Raw genomic sequence first — 27,057 nt, forward strand, 5'->3', positions numbered from 1 at the left:
CATATTAGCTGAGGTGAGGGCCCTTAGCACACATTGCAAGTTTCCATAATAGAGACTCTGGCTAATTCATTGCAGATATTACTTGATGCCTTGGTAACTGTCAGTCAACCAAAAAGAAATAAGCCAGAGTCTTACACAAAATCCCCAAGGGGAGAGGCTGGGGTGGAGCTGAGCTTTCTTTTCAAACACTGAAGATACAAATATTGATAGCATGTTCATTTATATTCGCATGGCCAGCGTCAATCATCATCTGAATGGACAGGCATCAGGCAAGCAGTTTGCTCAGGTTATGAAATCATCAGCAACCAATGTTATTGAGACTGTCTAAGCCATAGTCTTATATTACAGAGATGTCATCAAATTATTTATGATCCTGATATATAAATTCTGGGAAGTCAATGGGTTGGTAAGTTTCAGGAGCTGATACTATGAAGTTGGTGGGTTTATGGTCTGCCTTCATCCTGAGGGCTTAGCCATGTGCAGGAATGAAAGTATTTCACGTATCCTATGTGTACATATTCTGTCAATCTGAGGAAATTACTCATTAGACACACAAAAAAACTAGCAAATTTACTTCAGCACTGATTATCCCAATATGGTAGAGAGTATGGAATTGGAAACAGGGATGGAAACGTGGCCCTTGAGTGAGACTCAACCTGACTAAAAAGCCAAAGGCATGTAGATTAGCCCATGGAGAACCTGGAGAGACCCCATTTTCTCGTTTCCAGTAGCAATGGAAGCTCACAGGAAGAAAGTCAACTTACAGGCCCTATCTTCTCCAACACTGTGAGCCCCAGCTACCTTATTCACAATTGAACTGGTTATCCACCATGAAGCCCAGGGCCTACCTCTCCTGTAAAGGCCAGGGACTCTCCCCTAATCTGCCCCATGTTAAAGACTGTGAGGAAGGACAATCCTGAGTTGATCATAATAGGTTAGAAAATGGTCAGAAGCCTAGTTGAAGGTAAAGGGGTTGTTGAACATATCTGGGAAAGACAACTTAACCACCCACTCCTTGACTCAGTGATTCTGCCCCTTTGTGACCAAAGGGAATGCGACTAATGCGGCCCCCTCCAATTTCTACAGAGTACACTCTGCCTTTCTCTTCAGTAAATCACCCTGTGTTTGAAACATCTGGAACATTCATAAATTCTTTTGTGCTCTACTTTCGGAGTCCGTTTCTGCATCAATGGCTTTAAATCGGGCTTCTTTCTCCTACCACTTACATAAATGTCAGAGCATTTACTAACATCACCAACTCAGCTTTTAATTTTAACTGAGAAAATAAGATAGCCAAGTTACAGATACTGTTCCTTCACCCTCCATTTTATTAGGATTGGAAAAGAAAGCAGAAGAGAAGGAGAAAGAAAAGGAGGAAGGGGAGAAGGAAAGGGAAGGAAAGTTGGACAGAAGAAGGAAGAAGAGGTGAAAGAAGAAAAAAGAAAGCAAAAGTATAAAGGGAGGATGAAAGAAAGAAAAGAAAAAGATTACTTTTTTATTTAGGGATGGAAAAAAAATTTCTTTTAGAAGAATTGGAGTAGTATGACTCAAAGTGGTAAAGCACATGCCTTGCATTTTTGATTCCTAGCACTGCATGACACCCACAAACAAAAGGAAAAGCTTGAACAATAATAGGTATTTAATTCATGCTTTAGGTTTTCAGAGAATGACTGGGTATTAGAGTATGGAAAAGTTTCCTCATGCTGAAGGAGTTAGAAAAGGATTAGGTAGAGGAGTTAGCTCAGTTGCTTTGTGTGCAGGAGATCCAGGTCTGATTGATTCCCCAGCACCATGTGGCCCCTGAACAGGAAGCCAGTAGTTCCTAGTGCCAAGAGTGTCTCACAGACCTCTACCCCTCCAAGATAAGGAAAAAGGAAGGAAACAACAGGGGGTTAGCATACAAGTTGTCTCCAGAGATGAATGGAACAAAGGTTTTATGTTCATGAACGATCAGAAGGCAGAAAAGCATAAATGTGCAAATCATAAAGTTACAAGCAAGTAAAAAGAATTATAAAAGGAAAGATGAGTATCGACTTTTTAGTGAACTGGAAACTATTAGTCTCAGCAGGCTGATCAGAATGTGGATAAGTATGTGGGAGAAGGGGTGTGACAGGAAACTGGAAATATCTATTACCTCTCTCTTTTGCACTGAAACTCTCTTTCCCAGCCCAGGATCCTAGTGAGCGGAGCCAGCCAAACTGGATGGTCTTTCTGTTTTTCTTTTTCCTGGTTCAATTTCAGCTGACCCTCAACTCTGCTTTCACCCACAGGTCCTTCTGCCAAATTGTCTTGACATCTTCAAAATCGGAGTAGGCTTTTGCATTGCCAAATGCAATGGATAAAAACATAGATGACTTTCTTAGAAGCAATAATACATCTGGAGTTCTTAGCTCATGCCAAAGAATTTATGATGCGCTTTGTGAGAGACAGGTAAATCTTAGTGCTGCGCTGCCAGGCATTGGAGAACTCAGCACTCAATTGGAGACAATGGTGATGTGAGATGAGACAAGACTTGAAATTTGAGTGGAAAATCCACCTTTAATAGACCAGGGAGGAGGTCACTTGGTAAAGTTAGCACTGTGTGGCATTGCTATTAGAAGTGAGACCTACAAGCTGGGGGTAGGGGGTGGAAAGTGGGAGGGAGAAGACTGGGTGGAGTCTTTGGGAGGTAATAAAACCAAAGATGTGATTTAAAGATGCTCCTGTCACCAGCCCTAAGATAACCCTCAAAGCATGAAGGTTGGATCACTTTGTGAACTCAGGAACTGAAGTTGATTAGGCTCTGTCACTAGTCTTTGGTCCAGAGAGGTCTAGGCCCTGTTAGCAAAACAAACAAACAAACCCTTTAGCAGGAATAAAAGGCTGAGCTAAAGACCACCAATAGTTCAAAACTCTTACTCTTGGAAACAGATTTACTCTTGCAACGGATTTCTATTCTGCTTTGCAAAAGAAAGATGCATGTGTGTGGGTTCTCATTCTGAATGGTTCTCTATTCACCTGATTTTTTTTTTTTTGGGGGGGGGTCACACCCGGCAACGCTCAGTGGTTACTCCTGGCTCTATGCTCAGAAATCACCCCTGACAGGCTTGGGGGACCATATGGGATGCCCGGATTTGAACTACCGTCCTTCTGCATGCTAGACAAACGCCTTACCACTGTACTATCTCTCCGGCCCCTATTCACCTGATTTTAACTTGCGGTATACACTCTTGGTTTCTCCCCTCCGAAGAAGCCTGCATTCCCTTCTGAAGGCATTTTTCTCTTTTTCCCTCAATCTCTGAAGAAAACTGTTCTGCTGCATTGTCTCCTAAAACTGTGTTTGTGAGGGTAGATAATGGATGTGGGCAGAGATCAGTACTGACTTTCCTTTTCCTGCACAGAACAGTTTCTTGCCTGAGTCTGAGACCAGAGCTCCCTGAGAACTCAGGTGGTAGGAATCATGCCCTGTGCTGGGAAGATCATGCAGACCTCAGGTGTGGCTTGATAGCTGCCCAGTGGGACAGGTGGGACACTCAAGTCCAGGCCAAGCAGGTGCTCATTGCCAACTTTAGCAGACGAACCTCCTACTGCCATTTCCCTAGGGAAGTGAGGTGGTTACACAGGTAAGTGGTAGTATATTCTTGAGACCACTGCCTTCCTCAACATCCCCCTTTCTCCTTGGACATCAGAAGCAAATGAGCAAACATACCATAGCCCTTAGAATAATGCCTTGCACTCTGCATGTTTCATCCATGCCAGTTAATACATTTGTGGCACCATAGCAGAGAACTCATTATCAGCTTCCCTGTACTGAACCGAAGACCTCTGGACTGAGTTCAAAGCAATTGTTTTAAGACATCACCTAACAAAGCAATTGTTCCGGAAGTTGCTTGAATTTACTACAATGGATGGTTATGGACTTTTTGCCCGAGCGCAGAACTGGCAAATCAATTATGCAGTACCTAGAACAGCTTAAACTTGTTAACACTAATCAACTCTTTAAGTATTTTGATCATTTTTCTCTTTTCTTGCCATAAAACTTTCTGTTTTTGTCCTGGTGCCATATTTTAGGTTTTCTACCTGAAACTGTATAATCCAATTTGCAGGTTTATTTAATCTCTTTTTTTTTGGGGGGGGGGGTTGTTCTGGGGAGGAGTTACTGGGAGAGGAAGAATATATGTGGTTCTCTGTTGGGGATGAAATCCGGGGCTCCTGACCTTCAATTCTTTAACAATTCCCTTGGCCCCTATATTAGGGCAATTCTTAGATTTCCAGCTGAAAGCATTGTGCCTTTTTTAATTGCTTCCAGAATTGGTTTCCACCACTGCTTCAGACTCCATTTCATGATTTGCTTTCTGCTAAAAATCACTTGCAGAGACTTGTTCAGTGTCAAGATACCCAGACTCTTCCCAGAGCATTCTGTTTCAGTGGTCCTGAAATGGATGGAGGAAATGGAGTCTACACACTGGACAAATGTCCAAAAGAGTTGTAGAAATAATTAAGTTCACAGGGTTGGAGCAATAGTACAATGGGTAGGGCATTTGTCTTGCATGTGTTCAACCAGGGTTTAATCCCTGGGGTCCCATATGGTCTCCTGAGCTTGCCTGGAGTGATTTTAAGTACAAAGCCAGAGTAGCCCCTGAGCATTGCTGGGTGTGGCTCAAAAAACAAAACAACCCCCCCCCACATTAAATTCAGAAAATATTGCCTTGAGAATATTGACACTTTAGAATCATGGGGGTATTGTATGGACCTGAGGGATAGTAGGAGTGGGTGGGATTGAAGAATTTACTCATTGAGTGGGTAATGACTCTGATGTTAATGGCAATGCAAAGGGGGCTTAGCTCTCAGCTAAATTAAATGCCCCTCAAAAATCATGGAAGTGGGGTGATTCAGAGAGATAATACAGCAAGTAAGGTGCTTGCTTTGCATCTTGGTTAAATCCTTGGCACCCCACTGATAGAGCTATATGAGACAAGAGAGGCTAGGTAGGGTAAGAGTAGAAAGAATGATCTCAGAGGGGAAACATTTCCAAGACTGGCCCAAGAAGGAACCAGGATCTGCTCCTAGGGTAGACAAAAGTGGAGCCTTTCACATGCCTTGCTCTTTTTCCAGCACCTTTGTTTTAAACTGCACTTGAAAGTACAAAGAATTCACCAATATCTCTAGTAAACAAAAGATAGTGATTTTCCATGATTTTCAGATTTCCTCCTTTACAGGTAGCCGATTCCCTAGCTTTCCTCCTCTTCCCTTCTTTTCCTCAAAAAAAGTCACTACTGAATTGAGCTATCTCAGACCCTCTGCTTTCCATCATGATCACCAAAGGACAAGAACCCATGTATACTCTGATACAATATGGTCTTCAGAGCACATTCAGGAGTGATCCCTGAGCAATCAGACATAAACCCTGAGCAACAGTGGATGTTGCTCAAAACCAAAAATCAAATTAATAAAGGAATTGTCATGGCTCTTATAGGCCAATGCCAGTGCACTGAGTTCATGCTTTTACATGCAAGAGGCCCAGTTGGATTCCAGTATCACCAGGAGCAACTCTCATGCAAAGAGCCAAAAGTACTACTTGAGCAGCACTGGGTGTGGTTCCCAGCCCTCTCTCTACCCCAAATATAAAGACAAAAACTTAATTGCTTCCTTATAAATAAATTATTCTCAAGCTTCAATTTTGATCCATCTGTAACTGCAAAGGTCTACTGCTTAGTGGCCAAGTGAGAGGCCCAGTGAAGAATTGTAGAAGAACTTCATAGGCTAAAAGCCTGCAGAATGGAAGATAGCACTCAAGTCCTCAAAGCGATTCTATTGCCTCCAGGGGTCTCAAACTGAAGTTACCTTGGGGCCGCAGGAGGCAAAGTCGGGGTGATCCTTGAGTGCAAAGTCAGTAGTAAGCCTTGAACATTGGGGGGTGTGACCCAAACAACTAAAACAAAACAAAACAAAAAAAGATTCGTCTAGGGCAAGGCCACAGAAAGTTGTACGAAGGGCTGGCCTCGAGTTTGAGACCCCTGGCACTATCACAAAAACAGCTTGTTCTTTGGCGGGGGGAAGTTGTTTGGGTTTGGGAGTTTTATCTCATGATGTTCTGTGGTCACTCTGGGGAGTGCTGGAGGGGCCACCATATACGATGCCATGGATGGAACCAGGATCTGCATGATGCAAGGCAAAAGCCTTAACTCTTGCACTATCTCTTGACCAAGAACAGAAAGGTTTTTTACAGAGGGGGTGGCAGACTAGTGAGCACCAAAGAGCTCACTGAAAAGACTACTCAGGGCTGGTTTCTGGAGACTCTATCTTTTAGTGTTTGGCTTGGCGGGGGGGGGGGGGTAGGGGGGAAGAAGTTTGTCCTTTAGGCTTTTGGGTGGAATATAAAGGCAGGGGCAAGTGTCCTTGTTTAAAGAATGTGTCCTGTTGTGTTATTTCCCTTATGTTTCTGGGCTGAAATGATGAGGGGTGGATAGAAGAAAGAGGGAGTCACTGAATATTTTTAGCTTCAGGCTTCTACCCCTGAGATTTTTCATCAGTTGTGGCTTACCTGAAGCTGACTTACTCAGGCTGACTTCTGAGTGTGGGTTCTTGACTTATTGCATGTAATTAGTATGGAAAACTTCAGATGACTATGGCATTTCTAGTTCTTGAGTTAACAACTCTAAGTGGGAGTTCTGGCCCACCTGAGGTTCTTTGTCCAATTCTCATACTGGTTTCTTGCTAATTTTGTCCTTGTACATCATCCTTAGTCTATACTGGTCCAGTGTCCTCTGCTGTTCTCCTGGTCTGTCGCTCATGCTTCTTGCTGGTGCTCACTGCTTGGTGTCTCTTAGACCAGTGTTTTTCAATCTGTTGTGCAAAGGCACACTTTTTTTATGAGAAAAAATCACGAGGCACACCACCATTAGAAATTGTTAAAAAAATTTTTAACTTTGTGCCTATATTGACTATATATAAAGCAATTCTCTTGAATAGGAATCAAATAAACACAAAGAAATTATTTTATAGTTACTTTATTATGAAGTAATCTAATTATTGGCCTATTTGTGAACTGAAGCTGCATGTTACGGATGAAATTGAATTTTTCCCATGGCACACCAGACAATATCTCATGGCACACGAGTGTGCTGCGGCACAGTGGTTGAAAATGGTGCCTTAGACTCTCCTTTTTCTTTGGTCACAGGCTTGCCACAAAGAATTGCTGCTTTTCTTGCTCTCCCCTGGTAATAATAGATGAAGGCTGTGTGATCTTAGGGTCCTAGGGAGGAAATAGCCATGTAATATGTGTCCTTTTTTTAAGTGTTTGCTCTCTCAGACTGACTGGCGAGATCTAAAATGACTTGTTGCATCAACTAGATTGCCTGGCACCCTCCTCCTCCCCTCTGCACCTCCAACATAACATAAGGGTGAGGCCTGGACATCTGCATATTTTCCAGGCAGGTCTTGTGCACAGAGTAAGGAAGTACCTAGTATTCATCTACCTTCAGAGGTTAAGACAATTGCCTTACACGCAGCTGACCCAGGTACCACACCAGCAGTGAACTCTGAGCACAGGCAGGAGTAATCCCTGATCACCCTCAGGTGTGGCCCAAACCTACCTCTGCAAAAATAATAATAATAATAATAATAAAAATAATAAGGTATAATCTGAAACAAAGGAGACAGTGGGGTGTTTGATTTCTCAGAGTAAGTGCCTGACTACACATCTAAGTGGATGTATCACCATTCCTTTAATAAACTACATTTTTCTTTATTTCCAGCTGATCTCCCTTTTCCTTGTGCAGAGATTGGGGGCTGCCCTGTTGTTTATTGTCACTTGGTTCAGTTCTTTGGTCAGGGTAGTCAAGGGCTGGAATTTTGGCTGGTAATATCGTGATCATCTATATTCCTTTATTTCACAATAGATTATGATAGTGCAAGAAAATATGAAAAAAAGGAACAACTGTATTGGGCCAGAGAACTTCTGGCTCAAAGGTCTGGAGATAGTGCTTTGCATTGGGGAAGCCTAGATTCGACCCCTGGCACCTCACAATCCCTGAGTTCTGAGCATGGAGGAGCCTCCAAGTACAATAGATTATGGCCTCCTCCCTTCCTCTCCCCCGAAAAGAAACAACTTAATGCGTCTGTTTTTCAGATTTATCATAATTCTCGGGCCACTTGGCCTTTCTACCTGTACTTGGCTATGGAATAAAAGAATGTGAATGAATTGTCAAGTTCAGTATTTTCTTTTTTTTGCGTAGTGAGTATAAATCTTAGCTCATACATAAAATGGTTGATCACATTGGAATAGCATCCTATTGCTTAGAATTTTTTATGCTGATCTATTTTTATTCTTTGTATATTTAGTTAGCTTTTGGAGTCACATAAGTGATGCTCAGAAGCTCCTCCCAACTGGGTCTTTGGGGATTACTCCTGGCAGTGCTCAGCAGACCTTTGCAGAACCAGGGATTGAACTCAGGCCTCTAACATGCCACACATAAGCTCCAGCAGATTGAACTACCTTCAGGGATTTGGTATATGCTTTTAAATAAAAGAACAAATACTGATTTCTATTAATTATTGCATGGTGATTACTTTTTGACACACAAAAGAATGTTTAAAAAATGATCCTCTCTGTATAATTCTCTAGAAATGCCGCATGTGCCATTAGTGTTTTCTAAATTCACTGTGGGCTTCAAACCATTAATCAGAGTGAGAGAAAATAACTTAGAACTAATGTTTTCGGTCTCCCTGTCTACTCCCATTATAATGCAGGGGAAAAAACTCAAGGGACTAACCAACAGCCCTCTGAGTATGCTGTGATTTATGATCTCGGTATGCTTCATTTACTAAATGAGCTTATTTTTATATTTTTCGATCATACACTGTGGTGTTAAGGAACTACTCCTGGCTCTGTATTTGGGAGACCATGTGGTACTGGGGATCAAACCTATGGCTCTTGCATACAAAGGATGTGCTCAGTCTGTTGAGCTATCACTGTGGCTCAAGTTTGTTTTTTGACTGTTGGGAATATTGACATTTGCCTATGTTTACACAGGGGATGATGAGATAAAGACGGAAAAAAGGTAGATAAGGTTTTCTGTTTGAAAAGGAGGCCTCTAACTTTTTGGTTAACGATACAGGACCCCAAAGGCAGGGCTAAATTAAATGGAACTAATTTAGGTGCTTGGGGACCACAGCTGGCGGTGCTCAGGGTTTATGCCTGTCTCTGTGCTCAGGGATCACTCCTGGCATGGAAGATCATATGGAGTGTCGAGGAGTGAACCTGGGCCAGGAGCATGCAAGGCAAGTACCTTACCTGCTGTACTATTTCTCTGACCCCAAACTAGTTCCTTTTACTGAAATAATTTTGGTTTACAAGCTCAATTTATATTCTAGAGTACAAGTTTTTTTCAATTTACTTTGGGGCCATCCTCACTGTGCTCAAAGGGCTACTCCTAGCTCTGTGCTTAGGGTCTCTCATAGCTATTGGGGAACCATGAGGTTAGAGGAACTCAAACCAGGATCTTCTGCAGGCAAAGCACGTACTCAATTCATTGAGCTGTCTCTCCAGCCCTAAGGGACAATGGGTAGCCTCTTTCAATATATTTTAACAGTCTCCCCATTCAGTGGCCTCCACTCTTCTCCTCTCCCTTTTTAGTAATCCCTGTTTTAGGATGAGAATCCAGGTTTAGCATTCCTTACCTTGATTCTCTGCCTCACACAATAGCATGACCCCCCTCTACTTCAAGCTGCATTGTTGCAAAAAGCTTGATTTCATATTCAAAAGATTGATTTTCAAAGGAAAAAAGATAAGAGAATTGTATCTTAAGATCCTCATTATTATAGGCACCTGTTACAGACAGGATTTTCGTGTGTTTCCCCCCCTCCTCCTGCTGCCAATCAATACCTCAACCTCTAGAGTGGGGGAAGTTGTTAGGTTGATGTAAGCTATGAATATAAGGGGACCATCTTTTTCTTGCACACCCCTTAAAAACCCACATGAGTGCATAGCGAGAAGGAGGCCGAATACAAACCACGAAAAGGATACTGAATAGACTTGAACTTTGTAGCCTCCAGAATTGGAGAAAGCCAGTGTTGATGTAAACGTGCCTGTACACCATTGTAGCTATACTGCCTGAGTCCAGGCAAATGGGTGGGCTGCTTATTAAGGCATAGTCGAGTAACAGGCTACTCCCTGGTTTTAAGTCAATCGAATTAATGTTGCTTGATCTTCCCCCTATCTCTTTTTCTGTCGAAACACTTACAAACAAGCAGGGTATTCCAGTCCCGTTGGGATTCTCCTGCCAAATCTACTTCATTATGTAACTGGGTGAGGCGTGCATCACTCCTTATATAAGAACCGGTTTTTCTGTCATTTATCAAGCTGGGCTGGGCTACTTCTCCTTTGCTTATGTGTTTGTGATTTGGGGGGTGGTGATCATGGTGTTAAAAAACATCGTTTGAGTGGCTTTCAGTCTCAGATTCAGAACAGAGCTGAAGTTTTTAACACTGAACTATTAAGAACAGTGGAACTGGAGGAAGAGCACAGAGTTTAAGGCATTTGCCTTGCACACAGCCATCCTCTTAGAATCATAGATGTTCCCTCAGTAATGCTGCGAGTGACCTCTGAGAACAGAGCCAGGAGTAGTTCCTGAGCTCAGCTGGGTGTGGCTCCAACACACACACAGACACACACACACACACACACACACACACACACACAAAAGGAAACAAATTTTATTACATATAAACCCTTAAGAGTTTTGAGAGCTAGCCAAAGAAAATAAAAGATCAAAATACTGATTCATATATGTCAGTCTAGTCATATAAATGACAATATAAAATGTTATTTCATTTCTACTATAACTTACTTTATCTTTTGATTTCAAAGTTAGCAGGCTAACTTACAGATGACAATAGATGTATTTTCCTGCAGCATGACTCAGTTGATTCTTAGTTAATTTGTCATAAAATTCCCAAATGTTTAATCAGTAAAAGTGACTAGGCTGAACTGCAGATCAAGCATGGAGCTAGTGTGATCCAATTTTTTTTAAAACCGTAAGAAATATAATACATTACAAAGATATTGTTAGCATTTAATACAGAATATTAATACAGAAGATATTGTTAGCATTTAATACAGAAAACTGTATTAATGATATCACATGATTTCTATAAATTAAAAAAGTGTTGCAATTAAATTTTGTAGGTTTTTTTTTCCCCTGATGCATATTAAACCTTAATTTTCAAAGTTCTAGGAATCCTCTTGAAAGTCAGTCTGAAGTGAAGTCTAGGTGATGCTGTCTCTTCTCACAGTTCAGAAAGAGGAAAAGTGTAGAGTCAGACACTTACAGTTTCCCAAAAGTCAGCCTTAAATGTGGGTTAAACTTAATCCATGTAAGATTTCAAAACCACCAGCAGCTTCAAAGTCTCTCTCTCTCTCTCTCTCTCTCTCTCTCTCTCTCTCTCTCTCTCTCTCTCTCTCTCTTCTCTCTCTCTCTCTCTCCTCTCTCTCCTCTCTCCTCTCTCCCCTCATAAACCAAATGGTGGCAATACCTTCTTTCGCCTTCAATGTTATCAGAGGAAAAATCTCCAACAACAACTTGCTCTGGGTTACACATTAAACAGTCAATTAACCCCACCTGAACCTCCAATAAAATAGTACACAGATATGTGTGTATAACATCACACACACAATCACAACCTGTTCCTTAGTTTTACCACTTGTAAAATGGGGCTAGATATAATGGTATCATCTTATAGAGTTGCCATAGGATAACAGAAGTTGTACATGAAGCCTTTGACTGACTGCCAGTGACTAAGCCCCCAAGTGAAGTAAAGTGATCGTTTACCCTGCAGTTGCCAACACTGAAAGCAGAGGGGACTGGGACCTGGGCAGCTGGCATGGTGAGGGACCATGGCTATTGCGGCACGGAAGGGACCATGGCTATTGCGGCACGGAAGGCACCATCCAGGAGAGGAATACGGTGGCAGGGCTGGATCCTGCTGCTGCTGTTTGGAGGAGGTGTCTCTTGGGGATCATGTTAGCAGAGTACCCCAGAAAGACACTTAGGGAGTTTGTGCTGACTTCTGAGCACTACACCAGAACAGGAAGCCTTTCTTTGAGGGATGCCCTTTTTTCCACGTAGGACAAGGGTTCACTTGGAAGTCAAAGGGTTCTTTTGCCTGTCCATGTTTTCACTCTGCTCGCTGGTGGGAAAATGCTGTTTGCCTCTTTAAACATGCACGGACACATACTGTTCGTCACCAACTACTCCAGTCCAAGAATCACAAAGCCTCCTCCAGATATATATTTGGCCATGTTGCCATGGTCACCATCTCCCAGTTGGGCATCTGCCATTTGGCGATTGCAGCCTGCAGGTGACACTTTTCCAATAGCCTCCTCACACAGTATTAGGGAATGTGTGTGTGTGTGTGTGTGTGTGTGTGTGTGTGTTTGTGTGATTGTGTGTTTGGCAAAGTGCAAGAGAGAGCCTGAGATAGCTACTGGTAACCTTGCAGGTCACTGTATGAGTTTTTTTGGTAATTGTCAAGTCACTTGGTTATTACCCTGAAATTCCTGTCTCTCCTGTGAAATGAAGGTGCTGGCTGGACCTCCAAACCCCTTCAAGCTTGCCTATTATATTGGATTAACTACTAGAACCAATTGCTAGTTGATATGTTTTGAATGTTCCTGCCCCCAAACCCATTCAACAGAAATACTTCCATCTCAATCACAGATCTAGTGTCCTATAGTAGTAGATAAAACTACTGTTACTGATTTCCCCTTGGACTTCATATTCATGAGTCTGAGCCCACCCCTTAGCTATACTGTATACTTCCTTCACTTAACTTGAAGCAAGCTTTGTTGTTAGACACTTTCTGGAAGCTTCTAAAGTTGAAACCAGTTTTTCCAGGACATTCCTGGTTCAGACTTTTGTGGAAGTAGAAGGTCTGGGCTTGAAGGGGCCAGCCAGGGGGTAAAGCTATTAGAAATAAGTATGGTCTAGGACTCATCTGTTCTTGACAATTGCTATAAGATGCATACAATAATATTTTACTTATTTTTAGACTACTCCCAGTGGTGCTCTAGATTCTGTGCTCAGGGGTTACTCCTGATGGTACATGAATTGGGAATCAACTCAGAGTCAGCAGTGTGCAAAGCAAGAGCCTTATCCTTTGAATTTTCTGTCTCCAGCCCCTTGTTCAATAGCCTTTCTGATAGGCTCATTTTCTAGCTATGATCATGATAAAAATTTTTTTTCCCAGGCAGCTAGCAAACATGGCAGGCATGCAAACAAATGACTAATAAGGGATTGTGTGATTGTGGTGGAATTGCAAGGCTGAAATTCTTATGAATGTTAAGGGTCATAAAATGAACCTGAAGAATGAATGATGATGCCATCAGTGACCTGGAGACTGGCAATGAAGTAGAAATGAATTCCTAACCAGAATGTCTGGCATGGGTGGGATTCACTCCTGGTAGTTCCTGGCAGTCAGCCCCAGTCATATGGGGAGTACACAGGCTTGTCCCATTCATGGGAAAGTTCTTATAACTTCTCTTGTGAACTTATTGTGGGTTGAGATTGCCTAACACACGTTGTCTTACCCCAATTAACTAACTTCATACCTATAATATGGCTTTAACAGCTAAAGTTTTATTTTTAATTTTTGATGGAAAGACAATCCCCATAAAAACTGCATGGTAGATTTAATACAAGTTTTCAGTGGAAAATGTGGGGTTTCTCTCTGTGAAAGCATATAGTATGTTTAACTTATCTATTTATTTAGGTTTTGAGATCACACTAAGCAGTGTTCAGAGTTCACTCCTATCTCTGTGCTCAGGAATCCAGGAACCCTGGTGGGGTTTGAGGGATTATCTCAGATGCCTGGGATTGAAACCAGGTAAACCTCATCCAAGGTAAGGGCCCTGCCCATTGTACTTTCTCTCTGATTCTGAGAAGCATGTAAGTATTTTTAGAAATAGGTTTTACAATGTTTCACTTAAAAAAATCTTTCTTGATTGGAGATGTGGAACATTTAGGTTATGTCAAAATGCTCAAAATCTTCCTAATGCACTATAACCCCCCCCCCCCAAGTTTATAAGTCAACAGCTGGCAGAGAGCTTTACTTGGAAAATTGAAATCTGAATTATTTCATAAAAAGATGTAAGAAGGGTCAAACTTAGAAATGTTTGTTTCTAGTAATTCAGTCTAGTACAGAGTAACCTTCTTGTTGCTAAGATTGTCAGAAGGCAGTTCATAAACAATTGCCCGTTCTTTCAGAAGCTGTTGGAAGGAGGTCAGTCCAGAAATGTCACTTCTAGTCCACAGACCCTCCCCACATTTTTCTTTTGTTGCTGTTTTTTCTTCTCCATTTTTTCTCTATTAAAGTGAAGATGCAATGTAAATTAGTCATTTATTGGGAATAGCCCATTTATTGCAGTGATATAAAAACTGAAATTTACATGGAGGGCAGAGGAAAGAGCTCTTTAGAACTGTCTATATGAGTTTGTTATCTCTGGGCTTTTCTTTAGCCTTTCAACCTTTACTACGAAAAATGAAGTTCTGCCTTTCCTCTGTATATGGTGATATTTTACTTTAGTGGCCAAACCATATTACTGTCTTATTACTTAAAAAGTTCAGTTTGTTGTTGTTTGATCCTTTGTGTTTGGGACGAGGTATCACACCCTAGTGGTGCTCAAGGTTTACTCCTGGCTTTGTGCTCAGGATCACTCTTTGTATTGCTGGGAATATGGAGAGCATGGACCAATTCTGGTTGCCTGTGTGCAAGGCGAGTACTTCACTGCCATACTTTCTGTCTTACTCTCTCTGACTCCAAGTTCAGTTTTCTTTTGTCTCTATTTGCACTCACATCTTTCTACTCTGATAATTTCATTATCAGGTGTTCTTCCTTCACACGTTGAGTAGGAGGATTTTGCAGACTAGTTTTGTTGTTGTTGTTTATTTGTAAAATTTCTATTGTAAATTGACTTGATGTGGGACTTTGGGGTGAGAATCTTCTACAATCCTCAGTACAATTTGGAGTCATTTATAACAAATGTATCCCCAGTTTGAAAACCCTTTTTGGAAGATGTGTGTGTGTCCTTGACATTTTTAGACACTAGAATAGGATGTGTGTGAATGAGTGAGTGAGTGAGAGAGAAACAGAGAGAGAGAATGTGTGTGTGTGTGTGTGTGTGTGTGTCTAAACAGGGATTAAGCACAGACCTCACATTTCAAGGCAAGTGATCTAACTTGCTTTGCTTGTGAGCTACATCTATGACCCTGAAATAAACTTTTAATTATTCAGCTTTTTTTTTTTAAAAAGATAGAAATAGTTTTTCCATACCTAGACAAAGTGTCGAAATAAAGACTCTTCCTCCATTTCTAAATCTTTCTCTTCAGTTCCATGCCCGCCGACCACCCCAGAATACCTATTATAGAAGATTAAAAGATGGAATCTTTGGGACCTTTCTTTATTCAGAAATTTAGTTCTTTCTCTTTTCATTAAAAGGTCTTAGGATTATATTTTGATTAAGAGCATAATCTTTTGGTGGGAAAGATACAAATACTAGTAGAATTTTCTAATATTATCAGCTTACTTTTTTGTTTTGTTTTGGTGCCACACCTGGTAGAGCTCAGGAACCATTCATGGTTAGTACTCAAGAGACTATGAGATGCTGGGAATTGAACCTGGGTCAGCTGTGTGCAAGGCAAATGCCCTCTGTGCTTTGCTATTGCTCCAGTCCCTAACAGCATACTCTTAACCTTTTTGATTTGCAGTCATTTTGACCATTGTAAGTATCCCTTTTTAAAAATTTTATTTTATTGAAACCAGTGTGTTTACAAAGTCCTTCATAATTGGGTTTCAGCCATATGATGAATCAGGGCCACCCCCACCACCAGTGTCGACCTTTTTCACCAATGTTCCCAGAATACATCCCATACCATCACTCTTTGCCCCCTGACATGACAGTATAACAGGCCCATTTTAAGTTTAGATTATTATAGTTTGGGTCTCTTGACTCTCTTGTTGTTGACTTTGGTTTGGTTATTTAGTTCTATCCTTTTTTATCTCCACTAATACACCTGAGACCATTTGGACTCTGGACCTCATTTTTGTTTTTTTTTTCCCTTAATTTTATAGGAAAATGCAGAAATATGAGGTATAACAAAGTAATTTGTATCCCAAGGTTCTATGAAAAAAATCAGGAGACCCTATCTAAAAGATATTAAAACCAGGGTGGCAGTTTTATTGTATATTTTTGTTTTGTTTTGTTTGCATAGGCACAACAAAAGTTAGGGAAAATAGAAAGTAAAAACCTAAAAACAGGGTGTACCTACCCATGAAACATCCTACCATAAGACCAACTATAGGCTATAAGCATAATAAGTTGTGTTACCCCAAAGTCTTTCTTTATGGCCCCAGGAAAAATTCTCTTCAATCATGGTTATCGTATCAGGCTTCTATAATTAGAGAGATTGATTTTTGTACAGATCCTATGTCAAAGTCAGGGTGTCACAAAGCATCTTCTGATTTCATCTCACTATTAGGTGGTGAGGCAGAGATACCTACTCTGAAAGCAAATTGTTGCTGTTTCCAAGTTGTCAGGGTATCATATGAACCCACCCTAGAGCAAGTCCTTGCCAGGGCAGCATTATGGCCTTCTCTGGTAGAGGTTTGATTCCTGGTACTGAAAATCATGCCAGTTCCAAAGATGGGATTCAAAATTCAGGGGTGAAGGACGATATATGATTGACTGAAGCCTAAGTCAAGTCACTATGGCAAATGTTCAGGGTTAAAGGCACCCCTACAATATAAAATTTATGAGTTACTAGCCTATTAGGTAACTTTTTATATGTAAGATATCCACACTTTAATGTGCTTATGCAAAAAGGAACAATGCCACATGAAACTACAGGTTCATATGGGGGTAAATATAACAAGCTAAAAAAATCCTTAGAACTTGGTTCTAACATGAACTCAGAACCAAAAAGAAACTTACTAGAATTTCCTACTAAACAAATCCTAAAAAGGAATGGGGGAAAATTACATCTACATAAGGAACTACACACTAAGAATTATACCTATTAAGGGAATACATCTAAAGAAATATACAAAGGAAATATACATATCCCCTTTAATTCTTTTGAAGTAGTCTTGGGGGAGAAATAAAATCCAGAGCACAGCTTCAGCCTGCAATGTATGGAGTCTGAAAAATTGTTTGCAGCATATATGGGTTAAGAAATGTCATCAAGCTGAAATTCTCTCAAAAGCTGAATACGGTAGTCCACAGTCCACAGCATAGGGAGATGGGAGGAAACGGGGCTACCAAGAGCAAATTATCATGCAGCTTTTTCCTGAGCTGAGGCAAGGCAGGCTGGGAGGCTGACCTTTTGGTTTTGGAGCTGGCTGACACCTGGTTGGAGTGAGGTGGGGGTAATGTTCTGGTTCCTGAGGAGTTAAGAACTGAGGGTAAAAAGGGAGAAATACCAGAGCAGGGGTGAGAAAGTGAAAAGATTGAAAAAGATATGTAAAATGGTAAGCAGGGGAGGGGGAAAGGAAAGATTTTATATAATAGGGGGAAGGACTATATATACAACATAGATAGGCATCATTTACAGTACAGACAGACATTAGACATAGAGGTGGCCACCATACACACACTTACACACACACACACACAAGTAGACAATGAAAATAAATTCATAGGTTGCAATTGAAAAACTGACACAGGTGAAACAGGTCAGAGCACTTAAAAATATAAAGCCAGCAAGTCAGATGGAAAGGTTTTCCAATTCCTAGGCAAATCATCATTGATGAGGGTAAACTGTTGAAGAACGCTTCCTGAATTAGATTGTGCATAGAGCATTCTTAAAGTAATCCTAATTTTCAAATCTATAATACTAAGCAATATAGTAATGAGCACATTAAAAGTAGTCTACATCATGAAGTATCCTCTAAAGGGTCTTGAGCATCCAGGTTTCTTTCCTGAAAGCAAACTGAAAACATGGGCATTATTATATAATAGTAAACTAGCTTGAATTGAAAATAAATTGCAATAACATAATGAATGAGTACTATAGCAAGAGTCTGTGGCATGCAGTTGCCTATTTAAATTCTATCTCAGGACATAAACAACAGTCTATATTAACAGTTATAATAAAATGGAAGATAAATAGATTAGAATATTTGTCAAGATATTATCTTAATGAGCACTGTATTTGGAGACTAATATGATATGCACTGTAATGTGAAACTAGGGTAACCAACCTATATCTCCAAGAACTGTAGTGAACAAAGAGGTTAAAGAGTTATTAAAGACATTAAAATTAAGACACTAAAACATTCTTATAGTGAGTACTATAGTGGAAGTCCATGGCTTCCAAATGCATTCTGCACCTGTTTCTGTGGATAAAAAACATTAGAACATTATTATAGACCTCTATAAAGAGGAGTTGATAGAACACCTGCTCAATCTAAAATGCTGTATCTGTTGCTGCCTGTCTCTTTGAAGTATACAAGAGAATATAATCTATTGTGTTTCTTTTCTTTCACTCAATTTGTTTCCTTCTCCTTGCTATACTCTGGAGCCGACAGTGTTTGAGACAACTACCATTTAGACCATTGTGTTTCTTCTTGAAGTTATTCTAAATACCACATATAAGTGATATCACTCTGTATTTATCCTTCTTCTGGCTTTATTTAACATAATATCTTCTAGTCCAATCCATGTTGCTGAAAATTGCATGATTCCATCATTCCTTACACTATATGTATTTCATTGTATATATGTACCACATCTTTATGATCCACTTGTCTGTTGTTTGATATCTAGGTTGATTCCAAGTCTGAGCAATTGTACTGAGTGCTGCAGTGAGTAGTAGTGTGCAGACATTCTTTTGGATGAATGTTTCTGTCCTGAGTATATATACCCAAAAGAGGGATTTCTGGGTCATATGGTAGCTCAAGTTTGAGTTTACTGAGAACCTTCTATACTGTTTTCCATAGAGATTGTATTAGGCAGCATTTCCACTAGCAGTGGATAAGAGTTCCTTTCTTACCACATCCCCACCAACAGAGATTGTTCCCAGTATTTTTGATACGTGCCATCCTCACTGGTGTAAGATGGTTTCTCATTGTTGTCTTGATTTTGATTTTCCTAAAGACGAGTGATGATGAACATTTATTCATGTGTCTGTTGGCCATCTGTTGGTCTTTCTCAGAGAAATGTCTTTCATTTCCTCTCCCCATTTTTTTTATGTGGTTTTTAGGTTTTGTGGAGTTAACCTTTGAGAATGTTTTGTATATCCTAGATATCAAACATTTATCTGATGTGTTGAGTGCAAAAGTTTTCTTCCATTCAGTCTTCTAATTTTCATCTGTGGGTTTTTTTTTTTTTTTTTGCCATACAGAAACTTTTTAGTTTGATGTAGTCCATTTATTTAGGTTTGATGTTATAGCTCTTGCTATTGGCATCCTGTCCTATTATCGAAAGCTTCTTTGAGGCCTAAGTCTTGAAGTGTTCTACCTATGTTTTCCTCAATGAACTTTGTGGATTCAGGTCTAATCTCAATGTCTTCAATCCACTTTGAAGTGACATTTGTGTAAGGTGAGAGATATGGATCAATCTTTAATTTTTTACATGCATTTATCCAATTGTTCCAATACCAATTGTTGAAGAGACTGTCTTTGTTCCATTTCAAATTTTTGGCTCCTTTGTCAAAGATTAGTTGACCATGTACTTGGGGGTTGTTATTGGATATTCCAACCTATTGGTCCTAAGACTCTGTATTTGTTCAGTACTATGCTGTTTTGATTCCCATGGCTTTGAGTAGAGCTTCAAATTAGGTAATGAGGTGCCTCCCACTTTCTTGTTTTTCAATATTGATTTGGCTATCCTAGGTCTTTTATAGTTCCACACTGTAATGTATCTGTGCTGTTAAATCCTTTGTTGGATATTTGTGAATCCAAGAACAGTCCCCAGAATGAGAAATTACTTCCCATCCCCCTGTCCCCTTTTGGGGGGAGACCTTGGTAATATTTATCCGCAGCAAATAATAATCCACACAGACAGGAAGGATAGGGTGTAAAAGATTGGGCAAAGAGAGAGAGAGCGAGAGAATCCTCTTGCAGCCTGCAAACTGCTTTCGCAAAAGGACCCCTCTCCCCTGTCCATCAAGCTATTTATTGCCAACTCCACAGCGCCCCCACCTGGAAGGTCTAGGTGGGGCAGTAGTCACAGAACAATCCTAAGGAAATATTTTTATATACAATTCCAAGAATAATCTTATGGAAACTTTTTCATATACTACACCACACAATCTTTATAATTGATTGTTCCAAGTCCTTGAAGAATGTCTGAATTTATTGTCTAAATTTGGATAGGGATTGCATTGAATCTATTTATTAGTTTTGGTAAGATGGTCATTTTGATGATATTGATTTTTCCAATCCATGAGCATGGATGTTTTTCCATTTTCTTAGGTCTTCTTCAATTTCTTTCTGAAGTGTTTTGAAGTTGTTATGATTTAGGTTTCTCACCTCTCTTGTTAGGTTGATTCTTAGGAACTTGATAGTTTTGGACCCTATTTTAAATGGGATACACTCTTTGATCTCTTTCTTTTCTTAATTTTTTTTTTTTTTTTTTTTTTTGGTTTTTGGGCCACACCCGGTAACGCTCAGGGGTTACTCCTGGCTATGCGCTCAGAAGTCGCTCCTGGCTTGGGGGACCATATGGGACGCCGGGGGATCGAACCGCGGTCCGTCTCCTAGGCTAGCGCAGGTAAGGCAGGCACCTTACCTCCAGCGCCACCGCCCGGCCCCTCTTTTCTTAATTTTATGAAGGGGTGCAACTGGTTTTTGTGTATTAACTTTGTAGCTGACCAACTTCATTGTTTCTTGTTTCTAGGAGCTTTCTGTGGACTCTAGAGTCTTAGATGTATATCTTCATGTCATCTGCAAATATAAATAGTTTGACTTCCTCTTTTCTGATGTGGATTCCTTTTATTTTCTTCTTTTGTCTGATTGCTATTGCTAAGACTTCTAAAATAAAAGTGGAGAGAGTGGATATCCTTGTCCAGTGCCTGATCTTAGTGGAAATGCTTTCAGTTTTTTGCCATTGAGAATAATGTTCGCTGTGGGATTTTTCTTTTTTTTATGTCACACCTGGCAGTGCTCAGTCCTTTTGGCTCTATGCTTAGAAATTGCTCCTGGCAGGCTCTGGGACCATATAGAATGCCGGGATTCGAACCACCGGCCTTCTGTATGCAAGGCAAATGCCCTACCTCCATGCTATCTCTCCAGTTCCTGGCTATGGTATCTTTTTAAATATTTTTTGGCTGTGGGATTTTTATAGGTAGCTGTTACTATCTTGAGTAAGATTCTTTCCACACCTATTTCGCTGAGGGTTTTTTTTTTTTTTATAAATCATGAATGGGTGTTGCATTTTTATCAAGTACTTTCTCTGCACCAATTGATATGATCATGTGGTTTTTATTCTTTTACTGCTGTGGTATATGATGTTGATTGATTTGCATATATCAAACCATCCTTGCATCCCTAGAATGAAAACCATGTGGTCATGATGTATAATCTTTTTTGAGGGGTTGAGGGGCACACCTGGTGGTGCTCAGGAGTTGTTACTGGTTTTGTGCTCAGAAATCGCTTCTGGCAAGCTAAGGGAATATGGGATACAAGGAATTGAACCCAGGTCTATTCTGGGTTGGCTGTGTGTAAGACAAATTTCTTATTGCTGTGCTATTTCTCCAGTATGTATAATCTTTTTAATGTGTTGTTGGATAAGGGTTGCTAAGATTTTGTTAAGGATTTTTGCATCCATGTTCATTAGTGAGATTGGTCTATAATTTTCTTTCTTGGTGGTATCCATGTTCATTAGTGAGATTGGTCTATAGTTTTCTTTCTTGGTGGTATCTTTGTCAGCTTTGGGAATGAGTGTGATATTAGCTTCATATAGGTATTAAGGAGAATTCATTTCTTTTCAATGTTTTGGAAGAGTCTAAGGATCACTGGTATTATTTAGTATAGATTTTAGTAGTCCATCCTTCCACCTTAGTACTTTCCTAGGCACACCTGTCTATGTGCAGGGGAAATGTGGCACTAAGGATCTTTCTAACCCAGGGCCTCATACATGCAAGGAATGTGCTCTACGACTTGAATCACATTGCTGACCCTTTCTCCCCTTTAATATTATGGTAAGGACATTTTCATGGTTTTTTCATGCTTTTATATGCTTTTCTTATTTTTTTTATTTTTAACTTTTTGTTTTGTTTTGTTTGGGGGCTAAACCAGTAGTGCTCAGGGCTTACTTATGGCTCTACACTCAGGAATTACTCCTGGTGGTGCTTGAACTAGTAGGCAAAATGCGAGGCAAATATCCTACCAGTTGTCTTTTGCTCAGATCCCCTTTGCATGCTTTTCTAATTCCCAGGTAGCCAGATAGGAGAGACTATTTGAGCTGAGCTACTCAACTCAAGATCAAAGTCTTGGGTAGGAGGAAACAATATGATTTAAATAGTAATAGAGTCAATCACAGAAGTCATAGAAAATGCGTTTACTTTAAAAGTGGTATTATAAACCTTTGCCTGCCTGAAAATATTTTCAGGAAAATTATTGTTCATACAGGGAAGATTTTCATTTTTTTGGAAGGTTGATCTTAGGTGTCTGTCTCTACCTGGCAACATGTGTGGCTTCCAGATTTCATTGTGCTGACTACTGACCTAGTCTGCTCTCATCTAAAACTAAACAACCACAGCTGATTGGAGAAATGGCAAACAGTGTTAGACAGATTTTCCATGTGAAGACATATGTTCTCACCAAACAAAAAAGGAAATTAAATGGTGCAGGACTTCTGACAGTGTTGCACACTCCTGTCCTCGCAAAAATGATTACATCATTGTTCTTCACTAACGGAACATGCAGCTTAACTGAGTGAAAAAGGCTTTGAATCTGATATGATTGCTTTTACGATTCATTAGGACTCCAGGGGAGCCTCAATGGTCATGCCAACAATTACACATATGTGTGAAGCTCTCTTGCTCCCTTCAAAACATTGTGTTGTTATTTTACCAATCTTCCAGAAAATTAACTTTTCCATTTCAGCAAACTTAGTTTACTTGGCAAGAAAATGCATAAGGCTGATCATTTTCAGCTATTGATTTGAAAGAGAGAGAACACAAAGGCCTGCTGAGTAATGGTCTTCGTCTGTATGCATATCTCCTGAAAGGCCATATTTTTTAATATAATATTTATTTTTAATCATAGTGGCTTACATATTATTGACGATAATATTTTAGGTACATACTAACATAAAAACAGGGGAGTTCCCATCACCGAATTGTCCTCCCTCCATCTCCGCTTCCGTCCTACCCCCATATCTTCCTCCCTCACTCCCGGGGCTGCTAGAATAAGTGGTCCCCTCTGTGCCTAGCTTACTACTTAGAGGTCCTACACCTGTTTGGTCTTGGTACCTCCGTTATTTCCCGCTCTAATTGGGAGGCGGGACTAGATAGTTCAAGTTATGTGGTTTTGTTTGAAGAAGAGAAAGGTACTAAACTGGGGGAAAAAATCAAATACACGAAATTGGGCGGAGTCCTTCTGGAAGCTCTCCTCCTAGGTTTGAGAGACAAAGGGGAAAAGGAGGATGAGACACCACAACAGTACAAAAAGAAGTGTCACATAAAACATCCAGTGAACACTCCAACAATAAAGATAAGCACCACATAAAGGCCATGGTCTTGAGATAAAAACCTGGCAGAGCACATAAAGGAAGAAAAGAAAAGAAGAAAAAAACAAATATAAATGGAGACAACTACTTCAATAATTACACCAAAACAAAGACATCGACAAAAACTAGATAAACAACTGAAAAAGAAAATTGTTTTGTGCTTTTTTTTTGCCTTTTTTTTCTTTTTTCTTCCCTCCTGCACAGGCACAATAAATAATGGGGTCATTTGAGAAGGAATTCCCTCAGCCTAAGAGATACAAGGTTTCTCCACCCTTGAAGTATATTGTCATGGGATTAACTATAGACTCCTGTCAGGTTCATTTACTCTCCTCTTGGTGCTTTCGTGGTGTATGGAAGATTTCTGCTCCGTCCTGGGTGATAACATCAGACCTCTGTATCTAGAGATCTCGGTGTCTGCACAGGTCAGGGATTGGAACTTATGATGGAAAGGCCATATTTTGAAGCAGAGTTCTTTGATGAAGTTCTTTGATGAAGAATTAATTCAAAACCAAAACTGCAACAAATCTTATGACAAGATCAGAAAGTTTCTGTGCCTCTAAAGGGCCAAATAACCTCTAGGCATAAAAAGAAGTAACAATAAAATCTTGAGCTGAAGGAGAATCTGGATCCCATACTTAGGAGGTGTGTTTCAAGTTCACATGGAAGCAAGCTTATGAAACATCAACTTGTAACATTGAAGCAAGTTGAAACAAGTTGTGTCCGTCTCAACATTCCTCTTTGCCTGAAACAAAACTATTAGGAGCTTACTCAGAAACCACCAAGAGTAGTTCTAGACTAGAAGACAGAACCTTCATTACTCCATGGTCATTGTGACCTTCTTGGAGTTTGAAATTCCAATAGCAGGAGACAATGGAAACCCTGTGTAACTATTTTGCATGAACTTAAGTCTAAGTTGACTCATAGGTACAAGAAGCTGCCATGTTCCTGAGAGTTAAATTTATGGTTCCTTTGATGCCTTAGATCATCATTGAATTAGTGATTCTCTTTCAAACCCTTAGGTGCTTGAATTGAAGTGACAGGCCAGTAGAAAATGGGATTTACAAGGCAGTTGATAGACAGGCAGAAAGGTACAATGTGGGTGTGAGTGTGGAATAGGGTGGTAGCTCCTAAGATATGACCTTGGGAACCTGAAGAAGAGGATCAGGAAAGGATTGTCAATGTCAGCTTATCCCTGGAGTACAAAAGGGATTCGAGGTGTTGGCTAATGTTCTGGTGGGAAGCATTTTGCAATAGTAATTTTATTGAGTCAACCCCTTTGTACACCTTAAACTTAGATGATGTTCTAAGCCACTAGTATCAGAGCATGACAATATGAAAATGGGGAAATTGAATATGTGATTGTCCTTACCATAAGAAAAATGAAAATCGAGGTGCCCTTTGATGAAGAACATAGCAGAGGTTGCTATTGCTTGAAATAAAGTATCCCATTCAGTGAAACCAGATTTTTTTGTTTTGTTTTTATTCCCTTAGTAACTTGGTTTCTATCACTACATTCAGTATTATTTTTAGAAGCAACATTTCACCTTCTGATAGTTCCAATGTTGCATATTCTAATGGATACCTAGAAAGTTTATTGTGTGAACCCACTGTGGGATCAGGAGCAGATGGCCCAGGGAGTGTCAATGGGCATTTCCTGTCTGTCTCTCCTCTCTGACATCATGTTTGTGGAGAGACTTTCCTGGCTGAATCCTTACTCCCACTCTAAATTCAGTTGAGAGATGAAGGGAGCCCTAGGTCTGAAGTGAAGAGATGAAGCGAAGAAAGACCCTTTGCTTTGGCATTTGGGCCGGTGTGCACAGAATTACAAATGGTGGCCTAATAGGAAAGTGAAGGAAAAGAACATACGTCTCTCTGTCAGGTGGTTTTTATTTTTTTGGGGGGGGGGACGTTGGTTTGTTTTTTGGCTTTTAGGCACACCTGGTGATGCTCAGGGGTTACTCCTGGCTATGTGCTCAGAAATTGCTCCTGGCTTGGGGGAGGCTGGGGATCGAATGGCAGTCCACTCTAGGTTAGTGCATAGCAAGGCAAATGTTAAATTAGAAAAAATTGAGTTTTAGCAGGAAGGAAACACTAATTCAATATGAATTCATCAATTGCTGACTTTTGGAACTTTTTTTTTTTTTTTGTTTGTGTCTTTTGGCCACATCTGGAGTTGTTCAGGGCTTCTTTCCTGGCTGTGTGCTCAGGGATCACTTCTGGTAGGCTCAGGGGATCATATGGGATGTCCAGGACTCGAACCCAGGTTGGCTGCATGCAAGGCCCTGCCAGCCTTTTTTGGAACTTTCTTATTGGTTGACTATGATGAAGGAGATTTAGTTTGATTCTCACATTGCTGGAAATGTAAACTGGACAGATTCGGATGCAGATTAGCCCAGGCAATGAGAGAGTTCTTAAGCTACTTTGTACCATGCTCATTTCCCTGTGATCTGACAACCAGAGTCCCTGACCAGGTCTGGGAACATGCAGGGCTCAGTCTTTTTTTCTCTCTCAGATCATCCACAGCCACTTGTTAACACATCGTTTTGCTTGTAACCACACTTCTGGATCCCAGTCATCACTGAAAGTCTATGCATTTAGCTGGCCTCTTACTTTTGCCCAAATGCAAATATGTCACTCATAGAATTAGGTTCCAGTCACTGACCTACTTCTGAACCTTCGCTTGGGTTTGGCCTCATTCCACCACTAACTTTGATCACTCTTTGACCTCAGGCCTTAGTCTTGTTCTCTTCTTTCCTGACTCACAGTCTTTCCTTCCTAGTTCTTCCTGTGTGTGTGTGTGTGTGTGTGTGTGTGTGTGTGTGTTTTCCCTCTGGGAGTTTGCTTCACTTTCACAGAGAACACACCTCCACAGCTGGTCATCAAATAAATGTAAGTCCCATACTTCCCAAAGCAAGCCATCATGATGCCAACTGGTGGCTACAGTTTTACTTAGAGACAATGTCCCACCTATAGGGAAGGATTTAGTGATCATAGAAGTGTTGCCCCACTGCAGATACTAATTCCAAGTAGTGGGTCCCAAGGTATCCCCCATCTGACTTGGCTACACAGCCCTTTCTTGTGACATCCTCCCCCAAACTGGGAAATGCTTCCAGTTTATGAAAGGACATGATAAAGTACTGACATGAGTAAACAGGAGAAGTACTTAGTAAGGTGTGGAGGGTTTTTGAATTCAGAATTCTTTTCCCTATGGCATTGAAGTCCATCACAAACCCCCCTGCACTGTGGGTGTGTGGAGACATACCTGACACTTCCCTGATCCCCCTGATATGGCAGGTTTCTAAATGTTCCCTCAGTTAGGTCTGATATGGTCAAATATGAATTCCATGTTG

Source organism: Suncus etruscus, chromosome 7, assembly GCF_024139225.1.
Source record: "Suncus etruscus isolate mSunEtr1 chromosome 7, mSunEtr1.pri.cur, whole genome shotgun sequence".
NCBI lineage: Eukaryota > Metazoa > Chordata > Mammalia > Eulipotyphla > Soricidae > Suncus > Suncus etruscus.